The sequence below is a fragment of the Rhinolophus sinicus genome, linkage group LG13 (assembly GCF_036562045.2).
Source record: "Rhinolophus sinicus isolate RSC01 linkage group LG13, ASM3656204v1, whole genome shotgun sequence".
Classification (NCBI taxonomy): domain Eukaryota; kingdom Metazoa; phylum Chordata; class Mammalia; order Chiroptera; family Rhinolophidae; genus Rhinolophus; species Rhinolophus sinicus.
Genome location: NC_133762.1, coordinates 29,321,857 through 29,342,014, shown reverse-complemented (window position 1 = coordinate 29,342,014; position 20,158 = coordinate 29,321,857). Strand labels below are relative to the sequence as shown.

At 43.8% G+C, this 20,158-nt stretch overlaps 1 protein-coding gene across 4 annotated transcripts in view; it reads left to right on the top strand.

Moving 5' to 3' along the window:
- The window catches only part of PKIG (cAMP-dependent protein kinase inhibitor gamma), a 77,837-nt gene that overhangs the window by 32,068 nt on the left and 25,611 nt on the right, over positions 1 to 20,158 (top strand). Inside the window, exon 1 of one of the 4 annotated variants that reach the window (XM_019748586.2) lies at positions 16,583 to 16,745. The exons of 2 other annotated variants lie outside the window; for them this stretch is intronic. The gene's annotated coding sequence lies outside the window, so the exon portion shown is untranslated. Of the gene's footprint in view, positions 1 to 16,582; positions 16,746 to 20,158 lie in introns of those variants that run through there. One more of the 4 variants, XM_019748562.2, reaches the window with a different exon arrangement.

Genomic DNA, 20,158 nt, shown 5'->3' with positions numbered 1-20,158 from the left:
TTTTTTTTTGTTTTGTTTTGTTGCTAGCCTGTCTTGATTACTAGAGTCTGAAGAGCCTATTGGCTCTATTTCTGTAATTTTTTTTTTCTTGCCTTTTGCCTTTTGCTCTGCTAAGTGTCCCTTCTAGTCCCCAGCTCATAGAAGATGCTATTGTTAGAACTCTAGTAAGCTCTCCGCCATAACGTATGGACATACGATATGGCCAGAAACTAATGGATGCTGAAGAGTACTTGGAATAATCCCTTTCCTGCAAGTTGTAAGTTAAGTCAATTAAATCAGAATCATCCCTGCTGATATTTGCAAATGTGGAGTTAGTGTTTGAGTGCATGAGAATTATAGGGACCACAATTCAGGGATAGCTTTGTTCTTCTTTGGTCCCATATAATAGATTCAGTCCAGACTGAAGTCTTCTGGTCTGGTTCCCCTTCTTACAAGGTAGGAGCTGGTTCTCTTATCATGGGATCCACGGGATGGAGAAGTTTTGATTGTTTCCATTTTTTTCACTGTTGGCTGTCCCATCTGATTTTCTTCTTTTACAGTCACACTGAGCTTGTCCGTCAGCTTCCTCTAGTTCCTGTAGCAGAAGAGGCCAGCTTTTGTTCTCTTTCTAATTTGTTTACATTTCTCTTCAAGTATATCAGCTTTCTTTTCGTCTTCCTTGTTGGGACTTTTAAAAACTTTTAAAAACAGAAGTATCTGCAGTCTTCTTATCTCCCTGCCAGCAGCCTTTGCCCTGCTTGAGGGAGAGGGAGGGGGGCCCTTTTATCTTTTTGTAAGTCAGCTAGGCTCTGCTGCAGGCCTGGAATTTTTTCTGGCTAAGAATTTTCATCTGTGGACGCAGTGGCTTCTTTGCAGCTCTTTAAAAAATCGTCTCTGTTTGTTATGAATTGTGGCATTGGTGCACGTTGGTTGGAAGTTACCTTTAGTTCTGTGGGCGGATAGCCTTAAATCTTTCATTGTACTGAGATTCCCTGGATGTATAATTATCATCCAGCTTCCAGGAGCATGGGAAGGGAGAAGCAAGCGCTGGGGTCCTCTGTGATCGTCTCATCAGAGCTTTTGAAAGAGGGCTCTGGCTAAGGAACTCAGAGGCTGCTCCATCTTACAGGATCCTGCCTCATGCCCTGTCTCCATCTCCATCTCGCTTTTCTAAAAGTCCTTCTATTTCTTCTCCTGTTTTATTTCCTTTTCTTTTCCTGGGACCTGCTTTCCTCCTTTCTTCTTTTCTTTTCTCTGACCTTATGCTTCTCATGATTGTTCTGTCATCATGTGGTTGAATCCTGGCTGAGGTGCCTGCACAGAGCTCGGAGACTTCATTTCCTCCCACTTGCAGTGTGCACCTTCCACATTTCAGAGTGGTCCCAATGTCCCCCTGACCCCCAGGACCAGGCACAGGCCGGCAACACACCTTCTGGGCCAGGCCAGGAGAGAGGAGGGCAGGAGAGAGGAAGCTAGGAGAGAAGACGGCAGGAGCAAGGCCCTGGAGACCATGCTTGGCTGCCAGAGTGTGGCTCGTGTCTCTCCCCACCATTTTCAATGGCAAGACACTGTGTTTGGTATTTTGATTGTTTCCATTTTTTTCACTGTTATAAATAACTGCTATAAATGTCTCTCTCACTTATAAGTCAGAGTGTGTACATATTTGTAGTGCTTGGTATGTATCACTGAAAGGAACTTAAAAGTAGCTTTTTTAAAATATTTTTTTCTTTTTATAGAAGTAATACTTTTTTTTTTACAAAAATAATGCTTCATAGAAAGATTTTAAGTACCACTGAAAGAATAAAATAAAATTACCTGCAGTGTTAGTAATAGCTTCATCTATTGTTTTTTGTGTGCAAAATACTATTTTCTCTTTTATACCTTACCGTTGAAATGAGACTCTTTTTTTTATGTCATTAGATATTCTTCTGCAGCATCACTTACTGTGACTGTATAATATTCCCTTCTATCAATGTACGAAAGCTTATCTAGCCACCCCCTTAATTGTGAATTTGGGGGATTGTTTTCAGTTTTTCACTATTCTAGGCAGTGCGGAAGTGAACAACCTTGCGTCCAGCCTTTGCACACATCTGTAATGATTTCTCTGGGGATAAGTCTCGGAAGTGAAATGACTGGGTCAAAGGGCATGTACACTCTTTTTACTGAGTAAACTTTATTTTTTAGACCAATTTTAGGTTCAAGCAAAATTGAGCAGAAAGCACAGAAAATTCCCACATATGCCCTGTCCGCGTACGTTTTTTAAGGATTTCAGTATGCGTGGTGGTCAAATTGCCTTTTAGGAACGTTGTGCCATTTTCCATTCTCACCTACATTTTCCCGTATCTCCACAAAACCGGCTATTATCATTACAAAGAATTCTTTGATAAGGCACGTTTAAAGGAGAATGCCTATTCCAAGTCATAAGACTGAATTTCTTTTCTTCTGGAATTCATATTTACGTCATTCATCCTATTACTATTTATTATGGCCGGTGACGACAGAGTACCACCAACCTTACAAAAAGGTAATACCTGTACACAAAAATAAACATCCAGATAGAACAGAAAGATACATAAAAAAAATTATTTTTAAATCTCCCTCCCACTTACCCATGCTTTCTCTTAAAGGCCACTTGTTTTTTACTTAATAGTTTCTAGTAATTATGGCATTTACCTCCAAAATTCTAAATAAGATATATGCACGCATACATATTGTTTCCCTTCATTTTTTTTTAGAGAGTTAACTTTGATAAGTAGCTCTGTACTGTTAGAATTATAGATGTCCTTCAAGGCTCTGATACTTGCTTTTCGTGCTGGATTTCTGCTGCTTATTTGGCCTCAGGAAATTTCCCAGGCTTGCTTTTACGCTCAGCCGTGTGGTTGATGTATTTCCTAGGGTAACGGCACCCATCATTGGGGGAGTTTTGGGAAGAGGGTTTTGGGATATTTAGTCCATCTATTGGCTGAAATGGCATTCTTAATCCACTCACTTTGTATCTCTGTGAAAGATGAAGAAATTAGCACCACTCCATTTCTCGTTCTACTGCCTATGCTTCCCTCTACCTCCCTACTTTTAAATGAGATAGACAGTGTAATTTTCTTCATTGAACAAATGAGATGCCAGAATTCAGAGAGGTTAAGTGATATGCCCGAGGTCACACAGCTAGTAAGTGGAGGATGGAGCAAGGATTTGTCCTCAAGTTCATCTGAGTTCATCACACATGCTTTAATGTGCCATATTAACAATCTCTCCACTCACTGTCCCTGCTAGTGCCTCTCCTGGCCTTTTTGTTTTTGTCATTACTGTCATTTTCCCTGTGAGCTTAAGGAAAGGTAGGTTGGTCTGTATTCTGAGTTTGGCTGCAGGACTTAATAAACTGTAAATGACCCTGGGTAGGTAAGTCACTTTGCCCTCTGTTGCCTCCATTTCTTCTTCTATTAAATGAGAACGTAAGCACTTACAAGAAGATACGTGTTGCAGAAGAGATGAGACAATCTATGTGAAAGTCCCCCATACAATGCAGATATTATTATTTCAGAGCTCAATAACTATTTGCTGATCTACCAGTGCAAACCAGCAATGTGGATTGCAGGCTTCTCTTAGCGTTAGATGAGTTTTCCAGAACAATCTTCTAGTTTGTTCATTCCTTTTTCTTAAAGGGACATAAAAAAAAAAAAAAATCCATGGTCGCTGTTTATTAAAGAAAAGAGCTCTGGGTTTTGTTTTTGTTTGTTTGAGATATTTTTATGCAGACACAGAGGGAAATCAAAAATCCACAGAGAAGAGCAGGCTGGTTATTTAAAATGGCACCACTGTCTTGGTCCCTTGTTGCTTTCCTCTACTTTGCTCAGTATTCGTGTCAATCATTTCCACCTGCTGTCTCATTTCTAGTTAGTAAGTCCTGGAGCCAAAAAGGAAATTGAGGGGTGAGGTTAGTCTGATATGCAGTCTGACTCATCCCACCCTATTGCAGAGATAAGTTTTCTTATTTCTTTCCCTCGGTTGAATTTAACTCAGTGTACTGTCCAGCACATGGATCACGTGACAGTTATCTTTATACCTTCAGGAGCTGGTGTATTGGATCTGCAACAAATGTTTACAACTGAATGGGTGCTGGCAGTGTTCTGACACCGTCTGCATACACTGCAAGGTGGCTTGTGATGCCCGCTGTCAACAGCAAAGCAATTTCCATCAACACTGTTGGCAGTTTCCTTTGAACTTGGTCTGTGGACCTGTAGTGGATCCAGAGATAGCCTACAGGGTTCCACAGACCCCTTGGAATTACATTCATTTGCAGATATGCATTTTCTGAAGAACAGGATCTTAGCGTTCATCACATTCTCGAAGAAGTATGTGACCTAAGATGAGTGGGCAGCAAAGCACAAGTTGTGAGAAGCTTTTCAACGGTGTGCAGTAGTCCAGTCGACTTATTTTCGCTCACACACACGTCAATTTGTTCCTTGATCTCACTTGATAAATGAACTGTATGTAACTTAGATGTGCTAATGCTTTCAGATCTAGATCACATCAGCTTGACCCTTTGTTTCATGCCCTGTAGAAGTCCCGACAGAGTTTCCTTAAGATTCTGGCGATTCCTTGGGAGTGAAGGTGTGGCTTTTGTTCTGCCTGGTCACCACTGTCTCTTTCAATCTGTCAGTTCAGAATAAAAACTTAATCCCTTCCGTGGTTTCCATCAAGAACAAAAAGCATTTGTAAGTGTTACTGTCAGCTCTGCTGATAATTTGGGAGTCAGAAAAGGGTCACCTAGAAATTCCAGGCCTCTGCTGTCTTCCCGGCTTCTTGCTCCTTCCCTGCTTTTTATTCCTCACAGATTTCCCCTAGAATTCCAGTTCTTTCTTTCTTGTGCAGAGCTACTTTGCAACCTTCAGCTTTTATTTCTGTTATTTATTTTTTTTTTTTGAGTGGCCAGACCCAAAAAGGTGCTCAGCATCCAAAAAAGGGCCTTCCATCTGATGAGAGCCTTTCTCTTTAGAAGGCAGATGTGGTTATAAGGAATTTTGCTTCTTATCGTGTGTGTGTTAACATTTTCTTAAATTTCAAGAAGCAATCTTAATAAATTTTGTAGGCCTGTATTCTTATTAAGCATCCCCTTCACTTCCTGGTGAATGTAGGCCCTTGCAATGGGATAGGACTTTGAAGCACATTGAAATCTTGTTCTTACATAGAACAAAAGAAAAACGTTTTCATTTTGAGATCTGCTAGTTTCTCTCACAGTCTCATAAACTGAGTTTCCTCCTTTAAGTTTCTCCCATTTTATTTTCTTCATCCTCTTTAAATAAAATTTTAAAAAAGGAATATGTTTGGTTTTGATGAGTATAACATTCATTTTTATTTTATAAAACTTAGAACAGCATGAAAGTATGCAATTTAGTTAATGACCCCCCCGCAATAATCCTGCTGTGCAGAGATAGCCTCTGTTAACAATTTGGCATATTGTATATATATCTTTTTAGAGATTTAAATGCATATAGCAACAACAAGAGAACAAACACTATGAGCGAGGTACTGTGCATTATCTCATTAAATCCTCACAGTCTCTGAGATGGGGGCCTCTGTTTACCAAAAAGGAAACTTGAGGCTTATAGCTAACTGGTGACTTGCTTAAACATATTTCCAATATTTGCTACTCTAAGCACTATTCAATAAATAAAGATATATTTAACAAGGTATTCTTATCTGATTATCTCCAAGTAATAAATATCCAAAACTAGAATTGCTTGGTCAGAAGTGTGTGCCCATTGAAACTTTGGGCTCATTTTGAGAGAGGTGGTTAAGAGCGTGGCTTTGTAGTCATACATGTCAGTGTTCATATTCCCACTGCCACTTACTGGCCACTCACTAGACGTAAACTGTGCCTCAGTTTACTCATCTTTAAAATGGGATGATAACAGAAACCTCATATGGCTGTGAGATTTAAATGAGATGATCATGTAAAGTCCTTGGCTGGTATCCAGCACATAGGAAGCGCAGTGTGTCACACCAGGTCCCTGCTCTTATAAAGCTGACATTTTATTGGGATAGGGAGGTAGCAATGAAAGACAGGCAGTAAACAAACTGATGAACAAGAAAAATAGCAGTGCTGTGTAGACAATTCACAGGAAGTGATGGGATAGGTAGATGGGTGGTTCCCTTAGGTAGGGTGGGTTGAGAAAGTCCTAAGGAAGGTGACATTTTAGCTAAGTTCTGAATGACGAGGATATTCTTTAAATTCCTAAAAGCAGAATCATAGGATCAAAGATTGCAGGCATTAAAAATTTTGGTCAATAGAGTATTGACTAATCGACCTGCAAAAAATTTTCTAAAATAATTTACATTCTCTCGGTGTATAGACATGTGTCTTTCCTTCACCCTCTTAGCACTTTCCTCCTGATTTTAAGAAGTGGGGTTATGGAAAGCTTACATAGAGACCTTTCTGTTTGTCTTTCTAAGGAGCTTCCTTGGCAGGGGGAAATGATAAGAAAACAAATTCATCCCTTGGAGGAATCCTTTCCGTTTTCTCTCCCCAAACTAACTGTCCATCGTCACCCCTCACACTATGACCCTTTCTTCTCACTTGCTGCCCTTTCTCTCTGTGCCAATTGCCACCTGCATTGTGTGACAGGACTGGGAAGCCGCCAACAGTTAACCAGTACACGTGGTGATTAATAGCCACTTTCTCCTTCGGGATTAGGCAGTGCCTGGCTCAGAGGAGAAGGCTGGTCAGCATTGCTTTTACTATAAAAAAACAGGCAGTTTTGCAAACGGATTTGTTGGCAAGGGTATATAACACCTTCTGTGCGTTACAACTGTGCAGAAGGCTCTGTACATCTTTTTGTTGCAGTCAAACCTCAAACCTCTCCCGTTGGGCACACAGTGGGGGAGGGGCCATTGCTGAGCACGGGACACTGCAACTGCTCCTGCCCCAGAGTCGGTGGGTAATAAGATGTCTTTTGTTTGTTTGGAATGTGTATTTGATTACATATTGTTTGTGGATCTGTTCTGTAAAGGCTTTTATCATCCTGCATGAACTGTGTCATAAGAAACATTCTCTTTGTAGGTCCTGAGCAGGGTTCCACGGCATTACAACCTGTTAAAATAGAGACCTCATTCAGGTGCTGTTTTCATTTCAGTTGTATTTTTTATAGGATACACACTATATCAGAGTTCCATCTCTGATTCAAGTGTTAAAATGATACCTTGTAGACAAATAGAGTAAAAGTCACTGTTCTTAAATGCGGTTTCTTTTTATAATCTCTTTAAACTCAGCAACTTAAATAAAACATCCTGAGGGCAACGTGTATTAGAGAGCAGGGTGGGGCGGGGGAGCTGGGGAGGGAATGTGTTTGGTGAAATTGTCCAGGAGCAAAGCACTGCTTACTTGAAGCTCAGAGATTTGTCATCCAAATATGTGCAGATTGAGGGTGCTATAAATAGTTTGAACTCAAGTACACAGCTTCTTCCCCGCTACTTGCTGCTTGGCCAAAACAGCCCAGGGAGCAGCGTCTCACACCAGGCTCGTGGCACCTGTGCCCAGCTCGCGGACTGCTCCTCTACCAGGCAGACCTGTCAGCTCCCCAGGGCTTGAGATGATGACCAGGGGCCAGATACTCAGGCCCCTGAGTTCCCCACTTGTGGCTCCACCCCTGCACAGCCTGCTGTACAGCTTTACAAACTCGCCTCTGTTCTGGAGTAGCACTGATCTGAGATCCCTGGCAACTATAAAAAGCCCTGAGCCACATGGCCGTTGACTGAAGGAGATTTGGGAGATATAGACACTCCCTTTTCATGGCAGAAGCACGCACGGCTCATTCCTTTCTTTTGGAGCCAAGAAGAACACGGCACTGGTTGTCGGAACTGCTGTAAGCTGCCTACGCCAGCAGCTGATCTGCTGTATGCCAGGCGGGCCGGCAGCTGACATTTTAAGAGCCCCTGTGAGGACTCAAAGAAAATGCTGACATTAGAGCAACCGAGGACATTGCATGGTTTATTACTATATTTCCTTTGGAAAAAATAGGAAGAGCCGTATATTAGACCAGCGTATTAGATAAGTCTCTTTTTAAAATTCCTGCTTCAGCTGCATTCATTTGCAGGAGCTCTTATGTCAGTTTCCCATGAGGAGGTTATGAGTAACTTGCCATTTTGTTGTTGAAGGGACAGATGATAAAGGATGAAAGAAAGTACTGGATCGTTGGGCAGGTGACCTAACTTTTCTTAGCTTTAGTTTCTTCATCTCTCAAGTGAGGGTAATCTTGTCTCTCTTGTTTCATGGAGTTGTTGAGGAAGTTTATGTAAAAGGACTTCTGGACTCTATACCAAACTATTGGAATGTGAAGGAGAGGGAGGGAAGTGGAGAGTTTCCCAAGCCTGGCCTGCTTTGTGACCTCAAGCAAATGACTAATATCTCAGCCTCAGTCTTTTCATCTGTAAAATGGGAATGTCAATACTGGCCTTGCAGGAGTGTCACACACATTAGAAATAACAAATGTAATGCACTGACAAATGGTAGACTATGGTTAAGTGGCAATAATGGTTATTATCACAGGTAACGTGGAGATAGTCACCCCAAGTAGTTTAGGATTCTTCACCTGGAGAAACAGATTCAGTTTATAGATGTCAAAATTAGCAAAAGGCCCTGCTAAAAGCTGACGACAATGACTGATCATAATAGATAACATTTTTTGAAATAAAAGTAATGCATGAACATCATTTTAAAAAAATCTTCGAATCCAGATCGGCATCATTCTCCTGCTTTCCACCTCATCCTGAGGCAGCCATTACATTTTTCTGCTTTTAGCTTTTCTGATGGTTACCTCCATTTCTCTAAATAATATGGCCTCTATTCCTTTTTAAAAATTAATTCTGTTTTTGTCAAAATGACACCTGCATACAGTTTTGCTTTGTTCTTTTGAAGGTGAAACATTAAACACCTACACTTAAAAAGCAGCTGTCCCCTGGCCCCACTCCCTCCTTCCCCTCCCTCCGGTTCTGTTCCCAAGAGCATATACTTTTGATCCTGTTAGCTGTTTGTTCTGGTCTTTTTCTTTATATATCTTAAGTAATATGCTTATATAGCTATCGTTAAGCACTTTTTTATTGTGGAAACTTTCAAACGTATGCAAAACCCATTACCCAGCTTCAAGAAGCAAGATTATTCTTGTTTCATCTATGCCTGCAGCCATTTTCCCCCTGCCACTAGATAGCGTATCATTTCATCGGTAACTACTTTACATGTGTCTCTAAGAGAATGAGGGCTCCTTTATACACACACGCACACAGACACATCTATACTACTATTACTGCACATAAAATAATCCCTTATTTTTAGCAATTAACTCAAGTACTTTTTGTTCAGACCAGATCCAAACCGGGACCACACACTACCATCCTGCCCTTTGTTTATTGGTCAGTTTTAGATGTTACCTCCTTGGATGGCACAGTGGGGCTTTACCTTTTCTACAAACACCACAGCCCCACTTATACTTCTTCTTAACGCTTTCCTCCCAGTATCACAGTTTTTTGGTCACATCTGTGTTCAGTGTTTTACAGTATCGTGGCATTGTAAATGTTGTTTACCGCTGAGCCAGTAACGTCCTAATAATTTTTTCCTTTCTGTATTCCTGTAATAACTACCTCTTTAATACCCTCCATTTTTCTTGTTCCTTATCGTTAAGTCTTTCCGTACTTTCCCATAGCCTTTCAATACAGCTTCAGCAAACCTATCAAGGAATCTGTCAGTTGTGTTTTTCAGGAGGCTTCCACCCTCCTGTACTTAGCCCTTCGCTCTCTCAGCCTGTGAGCCAACAAAGGTCACAGAGCTGCTTTCATCGTCATCCTTTCAGCTCTCTTGTTGGATCCCTGTTTTTCAACTCTTAGTTTAAACGCACGTTTAGGTCAAGTAGATTCTCCAGGAGTTTTACTGAGAAAACAGTGCATGAGAGATAAATTGTTCTACTGTGTTTCCCTGAAAATAAGACACAGCCAGACAATCAGCTCTAATGTGTCTTTTGGAGCAAAAATTAATATAAGACCTGGTCTCATTTTACTATAAGACTGGATCTTTAATATAATATAATAATATCATATCATATTATGTCATATAATACATAATATATAATATAATACCAGGTCTTATGTAAGACCCGGTCTTATTTTAATAGAATATAAGATTGGGTATAATATAATATATAATAATAATATAAGACCGGGTCTTATATTAATTTTTGCTCCAAAGGATGCATTAGAGCTGATTGTCCAGCTAGACCGTATTTTTGGGGAAAGAGGGTAAGTCCTTGCATGTCCACAAATATCTTTATTGGCTATAGCTGAGTGGAAACTCTAGGCTTTCCAAATCATTTTCCTTTAGAACTTTACCCTTAGAAAGCATGGCTCCATTGTCTTCAGGCCCACAGTATTATTGGTAAGTGATTCTTTTCTTTTGAAACACTCAGTTTTTGTCTCTCTAGAAACGGGTAGGATTTTTTTTCCCTTTTGAATTCTGAAACGTTAGGAGACTGTATCTAGGTATGGCCTCTTTTCATCCTTCTCAGCACGTTTTAAACTTTTCCGTTTGAAGATGCAGTGTTCCTTCAGCTCTGAGAAATTTTCCACATGATTTCTCCCCTTTTCTATTCTTTTTCTCCCCTTCCTATTCTTTTTCTGAAATTCGACTGAGTCTGATATTGGACTTCCTGCATTGTTGTTCTATATCAATATCCTTTTTAAATCCCGTGAATCCCTTATATTTTGAAAGATTTCCTTCTCTTATTTTCAAGTCCTTCTACTCGATTGTTAATTTCACTATTCACATTGTTAATTTCCAAGAGCCCAGTTTTGTCAGTTTATCTTATGTTTTATGGACCCAGTATCTTCAGAATCTCCCTGAAGACATAATAATTTTTTTTTTAAAGCTTCTCATTTGTCCGAATTTCCTTCTTCATTAAAGGGTCCATTTTCTCTTTATTTTAGTCTTTGTCATGCTGTTGGTTTTCCTCAGATGACCTGTGATTTTTTTTATTTTTTTTTTGGGGGGGTAGGTGTCATTCGTAACTAATAAAAGAGATTCCTTTTAAGAGATAGGTCTTATTTTCTTCTGGAATTGGTTTTCTGTTTGCCCCATAGGCCTGGCCCCTGCCAGGGAAGCTATTGGTATGTCATTGAATGGGTGTACTTTGCTTTAGGGCACCTGAGTAGCAGTTAGAGGAGGGCCCTTCAAAGGTCAGAATAGGGATGTCTGATCTCTTACTGCAAGTCCTGGAGGCCCCGGCATATCTTTCAATTTACTTAAGGAGCTCTCCTGTCTTTGCCTGGGGTTCTGCAGAGCTTCCTGGCCTTCTGTGTAAGACAGGAATGGAGCGGGGAGCTGATGGTGCAAGAGGGAAAGCCTGGTTTGCAGTTTAGACGCCATGATACTTTTCTTCAAGCTTGCTGTTGCTTTACCTCAAGCCTAGACTGCCCAAGGGTGTGTGTGTGTGTGTGTGTGTGTGTGTGTGTGTGTGAGTGTGTGAGTGTGTGTGTGTGTGTGTGTGTGTGTAGAAAATATTTCTTGAGTTTCCTCTTCTGTACCTGTGAAGATGGAGCTTACAGTCTGGCAGGGAACTCACGTAACATGTCCTTACAATAAGGTATGTTAAGGGTTCTAAGAGGAGAAAATGAAGGTGCCATAGGACCCATGCAGCAGGGGGAGCTAACCTGTCTCAGAGGGAAGGCCTCCCTAAGGAAGTGACATTGAATCTGAGATCTGATGGCTGAGTAGGATTTCAAAGTGCAGTGGCAAGGGAGGAGAGCCTGGCACCTGCAGGAATTCCTGCTGTTAGAGCACCAGGCTCTGCACTCGGGAATCTCCTGCCTCCTCTGGACCTGGCATTCCTCACCTGGAAAGTGAGGTGACGACATGCTGTAAACATCGGTGAGGCTAAGATTGGTTAAAATGAACGCAATAGTGAAGATTCATTTTTCCCATAACTGCCTGAATCTGAAACCTATGTCTCTAGCTGGTGGAAAGAAGGGCTTTAGAAGGCTGAAAAAGGCAGGGACGGGCAGTGTGGTACCCTGCAAACCCCTGTCCGTTTTCTAGATGCTCACTAACAGCAGTCAGGCTTCGTGCCAGCTCAACCAGGCACATCAGCAGTAGTCTGAGGGGGCCAGAAGTACAGCTCAGTGCATCAAACCCTGTAGAAAAGCAGCCAGGTGCACTGCCAAACAAACAAACAAACAAACAAAAAATTGAACATTTCTTTGTCACCTTGTGTACAGCTAGCTCCTCCCTCCCCAAATGACTTAAGTGTTGATTTCAAAACATTGTTTTGAGTGTAAGTGTGATTCTTTCTGTGTCTGCACCCTGGGAGGTTAACTGGTCATTTCATTTCTGGATGATAGGATGATGGATGATTTTCCTCCTTTTTTTTCCTGCTCTTCTAGTTTACATATAATATATATAAATGTAAGAAAAAAAATGTATAAAATAAGTGATCATGATTATGTTAGAATATGATCAGGCATATGGTAAACATTCAATAAAAATTTTTGTTTTTGTTTATAGATTTTTATTTTATTTTAACAAGTGTCTCATAATATGCACAAAATGGTCATACATTAGACATGGATCTTTTCCTTAAGAAGTTCAAATTCTAGCAGAGGAATAAAACCTGCCCAGAAATAAATATGCCTCAAAAGAGAAAAGCGTAAGTTTCTTAAGAGAGAAATAGATAAAGTACTAAGGAAATTCAGAGGGGGAGACACCCCTTCCAGACTGGGGGTGAGAGGATGGGAATTAGGCAGCTGAGTGGCAGAGGGGCTGTCTGAGCCTCCAGGCCAGCTCTGCTGTCTGCAGCAGCCAAAATTTCCTTTCTACTCAAATGGAGCCGATAGTGCTGGCTGTGAACCACCAAGTTTCCCACAGGGAAACTCTTTTTAAGAGGCAAGTGAGTCAGGGACTTAAAAATACAGGCCTGGCTCAGACAATCGTGGCTTGGAACACAGGCCCTGTCACTCCAGTGAATCTTTGTAGATTGGTCAGTCTCTGCACACGTCAGTTTCCACATTTGTAAGATGAAAATATTCCTAATACCTCCTGCACCTGATTATTGTGAGGATGACATCAAGTGGTATTTATAGAGTGCTCAGCACGCAGCATAGCCCCAGCTCACAAAGGATAAATGCCATTGTCAGGAGACAGAGTGAGTGTGCTGGTGTCGGCACAGCCCTCTCTTCGCGGATTCTGTCACAGATACACAGCTCTTCAGTCTGCTCGGCAAGTGTTACAAAGTACATGTTGTAGAAGAAAACTGTATCTTTGTTTTTATGAATGGGCTCCTTCCTATTATTTTCGTTCAAGTAACAAAACATGAGTCAAAGCGTTGAGTGATGTCAGTAAATCAACCTGTCAAGAGCCCAGCTTCATTTCCTGAGGACACTGGGCTTGTGGAATAAAGAAAGGCACAGCCCAACAATGGCACGGGCCCCCAGTCCCTCCACGCTGAGTGTTACTGCTGAGAACACACGGACCGCCCCCAGCCCAGGCAGGCTTTTGTTCCTTACTCATCCTGACAGTCTAGAGAATTACTGGGCCTTTGTTTCTGGCTTCCCGACATTCTTTTTTTTTTTTTTTTTTTTTTTAAGATTTTATTGGGGGAAGGGGAACAGGACTTTATTGGGGAACAATGGTCAAATTGTTGTCCTTTCAGTCTTAGTTGTGGAGGGCGCAGCTCAGCTCCAGGTCCAGTTGCCGTTGCTAGTTGCAGGGGGCACAGCCCACCATCCCTTGAGGGAGTCGAACCGGCAACCTTGTGGTTGAGAGGACAGGCTCCAACCAACTGAGCCATCCGGGAGCTCAGCGGCAGCTCAGCTCAAGGTGCCGTGTTCAATTTTAGTTGCAGGGGGCGCTGCCCACCATCCCTTGCGGGAGTCGAGGAATTGAACTGGCAACCTTGTGGTTGAGAGCCTGCGCTCCAACCAACAACTGAGCCATCCGGGAGGCAGCTCAGCTCAAGGTGCCGTGTTCAATCTTAGTTGCAGGGGGCAGAGCCCACCATCCCTTGCGGGACTCGAGGAATTGAACTGGCAACCTTGTGGTTGAGAGCCCACTGGCCCATGTGGGGATCGAACCGGCAGCCTTCGGAGTTAGGAGCACGGAGCTCTAACCGCTTGAGCCACCGGGCCGGCCCATGGCTTCCCGACATTCTTGACCTTATTCATTCATTGTCATGTCATCCTCAGGGCAGAGGATGGTGAAACTGAGTCAGAATTAGAAAATAACTGTCTTTTAGTATTCAGATATGGCAGCTTAGTTTTGCAGGTATTTGCACCGTATAGTATGTGCCAGGCACTCATCCACATAAGAACTTTGTAGGATAAATGCTGTTATTCTCGTTTTGCATTGGGAAGTAGAGGCACAAATAAATGAACATGCCCAAGATCAGACACAGCTAGGACCAGGAAGGAAACCCAGCTCTTTGAGCTGTTAACGGCTGCTCTCCATGGCTTACCAGGCTGGTGTTCTTTTTAGTCCTCTGCAGTCCCACACCATCTTCTGGGAAAGCATTCTGATTGGCAGACTCTTTCCTATTGTATAGCCTGTTGGGTTGGCCCTTTCTTCTCTCTCTTTTTTTTTTTTTTTTTTAAGGAGGGCACAGCTCACAGTGGCCCATGTGGGGATCAAACCAGCAACCTTGGTGCTACCAGCACCACGCTCTAACCTGCTGAGCTAACCGGCCGCCCCTAGGTTGGCCCTTTCTTGATGAGCATCAAAGTTTTCTGAGAACTAATCAAAATTCTGGTTAAGTCGCAAACTACCACGGCCTTACCCCTGCCTGTAAATAGCTGCTTCTTTCCCGATAAATCTCCACCCCCAGCTTCCCATCCAAGTAACTTTAAGACAAATCAGGTCTTCCTCTTTGGGGGAGTGGAGATTGAAGCCCAGACTTGCTTCAGGCCACGTAGTATTTTGGCAGTAAAACAAGTAAGCACCACCTCTTACCTACTGGCCCCAAGTGTGTCCTTTCGGCTGCAGATTGACTGACTGCCTCTCCCCATCCCTGGCCTGGCTGAATCCTGGAAAACTCTCCCTCCCATCCCTCCCCCACTTGTCTTACTAAGCTGAGCTCATTTTTCTAAGCCCATTTAGAAAGAAGGGCCAGACTCGGTGAAGTAACCACTTTGAGAAGTAGCATTGGCGTGTGTGCTGGCCTAAGTAGGAGTTATAAGACTCATTGTCCAAATCTGGCCCTTTCCTCCTGAGCTGTGTGACCTTGGGCATGTCACTTAACTTCTCTGTGTTTCGTTTTCCTATTCAGGAAAAGGAGGTGAATAACGAGGCCTTTAGGTGCCCAATTCTCCTAAAATGAGAATCAAATGAGATTATATACAACAATGAGAGGTACCCTATGTCGACAGTATGTGCCAAATGCTTTCAATTCTCTTATGTGTGTGATTTAATTCTCACAGTCCTAAAATGGAGGCCTTAGTGTCCCATTTTACAGTTACAAATAAACAAACTGCAGTTTAGAGAAGTTAAGTCACGCAGGACTCAGATCCACGTCTCCGGCTCCCAAATCCATGCCCATCATCGCTATACTTGTCGCATTGCTTTTCACAAAAGTAGGGAGCTTCTCTCGTCTTCCCCATCGAGCCTCTTATCTCTTGTTACTGCGCTGTTCCTTGGTTAGTCCCTAAGGCCAGTTAAGTTCTCTTGCTTCTTTATCTTATCGAGCAGCTTCTGCTGCCTTTTGCAATGTCCCTCCGGACTTGTTTAGTGAATTCTTTTGGTTTTCTCCCAGAGAAACAGTTCAGCTCCACCACGGAGGGGGGTGGAAGAGCTAGGCCGAGCCTAACCTCTTGAGCAGTGGCTTCTGACCCCTCCTGGGTCCTTCCCTCCCTCAAGCTGGTAGTAAAATTCCTTCTGTTGCATTTGTTAAGCTCCTCAGTCACTGAATTGCAGAAGTGGAAGACACCAAAGCCATCATGTTATTGATGGGGAAACTGAGGTCCAGGGAGACAGGTGACTTGCTTAAGGCCATTCAGTCAGTTAGGTACGTACGTGACCAAGATTGGAACCCAGTTCCCCAGGCCTTTCATGTGAGCACGTGTCATCTCTCCTAAGTGGAGGACAAGCTCACGCAGGCACCGTGCCAGCATGCATTTAGGCAACTTTATGGAGAAATTGACCAGCTTGGAAAACTGAACAGGAAGAAAGAGATGGGGGTGGGGTGGGGGAGCAGATCTACACCCCAAGCTAGGATACTATACACCAGAGAAGTGAATTAAAACACAGCAAAGCAAACTCCACGGTCGACAGTGTCCAAGAGGTAAAGGGATTTACATTGGGAGCCCTGGCCCAGTGAGGGCATCGGAAACCTTTTGTCAGTCAGTCTGCCGCTTTGAAAATTGAAGGAAGGATGTTGGGTAAATGTGACTGCCCGGGATGCAGTTACAGCCCCCTGGCTCATTGTCCAAAGGAAATGGATCTCTCCTATGGACCGAGAGGTGGAAGCTGAGCAAGGGAGCTGAGTGGTTGACATCATCAGGCTGAAGATTTGGTTACAACAAATGGGGACTTACGTGGCCGGAGACGTGGGAAACACCCACTAAAACCTCAAAGTGCATTTCATTTAGAAGACACAGACAGAGGGAGAGAGAGGGACAAGAGGGAATCCTGCCTGGGCTGCGAATCTGACTTACCCTCAAAAGAGAGGTGTTCTGAATCCTGGTTGTTTAAATTCGACCTTCGCTTCTAACTGAGGACCACTGGACTTTGAAGAAACTCTGCCTCTGTAAGTAGAACTTCATTCTCCCACCCCCCGGGGAGTAGCGGAGCTTAGAGGCAGCTCTCTGGAGAGTCCGCTTTCCAGCCTGTTGGTTACAAAGTATCTATTTTTATATTATGATACATTATTGCTCTGAAAATTATGGCTTTGTCTGAAACTGCCTAGGGCTAGGGTCTGAGCCTCAAGTCTCACAGAGGGGCTCCATGCAAATGCTGTTTTACTTTTTTACCCAAAGAACTTTGGCAGTATCTAGAGCTTGAAAAGCAGCTCCTTGTGCCAAATATAGGTGAAGACAGAAATCCTCCCTTAGAAGTCGGTGTTTGTAAATCTTTTTTATTTTTTGAGTATAAGGTTGATACAAAACATTTAAAACATTTTAGAGAGAAATGTCTCTCAGAGTGAAAATTCCCTATAGTCTTCCCCTCCTTTTGTGGAAGTTTACCCTCAAGTCAGATGTAAGATTGGTATTTTCAGTGTAAGATACAGGTGTGATTGGATTTCACGACGTTATCACAGCCGCCCCAGTGCTGCCTGGCTGTGGGGAGAACTCCGAGAAGAAGAGAAGCGTTGGGAATCTTTAACTTTGGCTCTGTGATCTTTTTATAGCTTTCTTTTAAAAGAAATTTGCTGTTTATGCCTAGAAAATAAACAGAACACATAAGCCCATGGACATTTTATTTGTCGGGGGTGTTTTCAGGATTTTAAACCTACCCAGCCACACTCTCTGCACAGGGAGGGAAGGAGCCCTGTTCCAGCCCCTCCCGGTGGGTGGGTACCTGGGGGGGGAGCATTCTCAGGTGGCTTCAAAGGCAGGGCTTGCTGCTGCTCTGCGTCCTGTGTCACCTACCTCCCCAGCCGGCAGGTAAAAATAGTTGAAGAATCACAGTTACAGGAGAAAGACTTCAGCTTTAAAACACCGAGAGAGCCACCATACATTAGAAGGGCCACCCAAGGGAACTCTTTGACCCTCGGCAAGTGTTTCACACTCTCTCAGCTTCGGTCTCATTTGTATGTAAATGAGGGGGCAGTGAAACTGGAGAATCACTCTACTTCCAAATTCAGCGTGAAATGAACTATCAGTATTTCCTTCCCTTTGGAGGAAAACCATTAGGACTAGAGAAGCAAAGTGCCCTTGGCTTTCAGTATCCAGAGCACCTGAAAAACGGGTGCCCCCAGGAGAATTAAAAGAGGACGTGGAACAGGCAGCATTGAGTTACTTGTGAGTTTTTATGGTTCCATCAGGTTTGGTGCTCCTGAAGAAAGAAGTCTCCGTGTGATGATGCTATGTGTGTGCGCACGTGTGTGTGTGCACGTGTGTGCACACAGTGGGGAGGGAGGAGGGAAATGAGTTAACATTGCTGAGTGACTCCTAAGCTCCAGGCTGTACGTTGAGCTCCTCCCTTTACATAACACAGGGTAGATCTACCATTCCCTTACTCCGCTGTGTGTTCCCATATTAGCCTGATCTCCCTCCCAGTGTTTACCTGAACTGCGCTTATGGAATTACTGGCATTACTTCCGGTCACTGTGTCTCTCCTGGAGCTTAGGCACTCTCTCTTGTGAGGCGGTCTCATCCGTCCCTATACCCCATTGCCTGGTGGACAGCCTGGCCCGTAGGTACAAAGGAGACACAGCATAGTCAGTTTTAACCCAAAGCCTACCGTCCTCGTTCCTAGCTTGACAAGAGACAAGGAGAAAAAGTGGGGGCAATCTCCTTGTTTGCCTCCCTCTCCCTCCATTTCACCTAGACATGGCCGCCTCTGCTTCTGGGAAAGTATGGTCTGAGCCAAAGTACAAAGAAAAGCAAAAGAAGTTGTCAAGTCTTGAATTTTGAGTCTCCAAGGTTCCAGGTCTTGGCAATCTAAGGGATCTTTGCTTTTAAGGCCATCAGAGACCCTGACTCTCAGAAAGAGGCAGCATTTAAAAACCGTTTGCTTGAGCTAAGGTCTTGGTCACCAGGCAGGTTCTCAAAGCCCCCTGGCATCTCTGGAGCTGTGGCCTTCCCCAGCAGCTCAGCCCGTTGAAGGGGGGCTGTTGCTGCCATGCCACTCCCCATGGGCACGGGCAGTGGAAAGGCCTCCCCCCAGCCTCCCAGAATCTTGACACTGGAGAATTTACAAAGTCATCTCTCTTCCTCGGGTGGTGGTGAAGAGGTAATATTCCGAAGTCAGTACCTGGTGCTTGGGGTGGGGGCAGTGGAAATGGGGTAGAATGCCTCACACCCCTCAGTGCACGCCTTCAGGAAGCAGGTGAGGGTGGCTTTCACTTCCTGTTCTGTGCTTCAGGGTCAGCACTGCTGCCCACCTGCCCCGGCAGTGAATTTAGGGCCTCCTGGAAAAGGAGGTAGGTTGTGAAAGAAACGGTGTCCTCACCCTCTTGCTTGACTTTTGTTTCTTCCTGAAATCCATGTCACGCAGAGGGCTGGGCGTCTTGCGTATGTCCATTCTTTTCATCTTCGCAGCAATGATGGGAGGCAGAGATTATCTCCATGTGACAGTAAAAAGGCACAGAGCGATGGAGTGATTGGTTTTCCCCAAAGCCCTTGAACTTTCCACCACTTGTACTGCCTCTTCCGTATCACCTTCCCGAATCGCAGTTTCTCCATCTATACAATGAGGAAGCACAAACGGGAGTCAAAAGTCAGAGTGGTTTGGGTTTTTATTTTTATTTGAATTTGGATCTCTTTAGGCAGGTGTGTTCCCCCGTTTATTACCATCGGCACCACTCCCTTGCCCAGTCTGTTGCTCTCTCTGGTCTCCTGCTTGTCCCTTGGCCCCCATGGGCATTTGCCTTTTCCACCTCTGGGCTGGTTGGTGCCCACAGTTCCTGCCACTTCAGGCAACTTATGGGTCAATGAGAAGTTGGCGAGGGTACCAGTAAGAGCTCTGTCCTCACCACCTCCTCACTGAGACATCTTGGACAGGTGACCACCCCTCACAGAGCCCGCTTCTGCTCTGTGAAGTGGGGGGGGGGCACAATTATACCTACCTCTAAAGGGTACCGCGAGGATGAAGTGGGAAAAAGCTCGCAGTGCACTTAGTTGGTCCACACATATGAGCTTGGGACTAGCTGCTTTGTGGTTTCCTGAGAGAGAAGGTTAGCCAGTGGACACAGGTGGCTGCCCCCTCAGTCATAGGACGGCACTTGTATGAGCAACCTAAAGTCATCTCTGACTTAGGCAGTGATGGGCCCTGGAGCCCTTACGTTGACTCTTCAGGCCGAAACTCCGTGCTACTTCCTGTCACCCAGTCAGGCGCTGAGGTCAAAAGCAGAAGTGGGTGCCATCCTGACCCAGCCACTAAAGGCAGAAGCTGGTGGCAGGTGTTACTTTCTGAATGTGACAAGAAGCCGAGCTGCCCAATTAATTCTGCTGAGGGTTTTCACCAGGGGCCAGAAGTAATTCCTAAGGGGAGACAGGC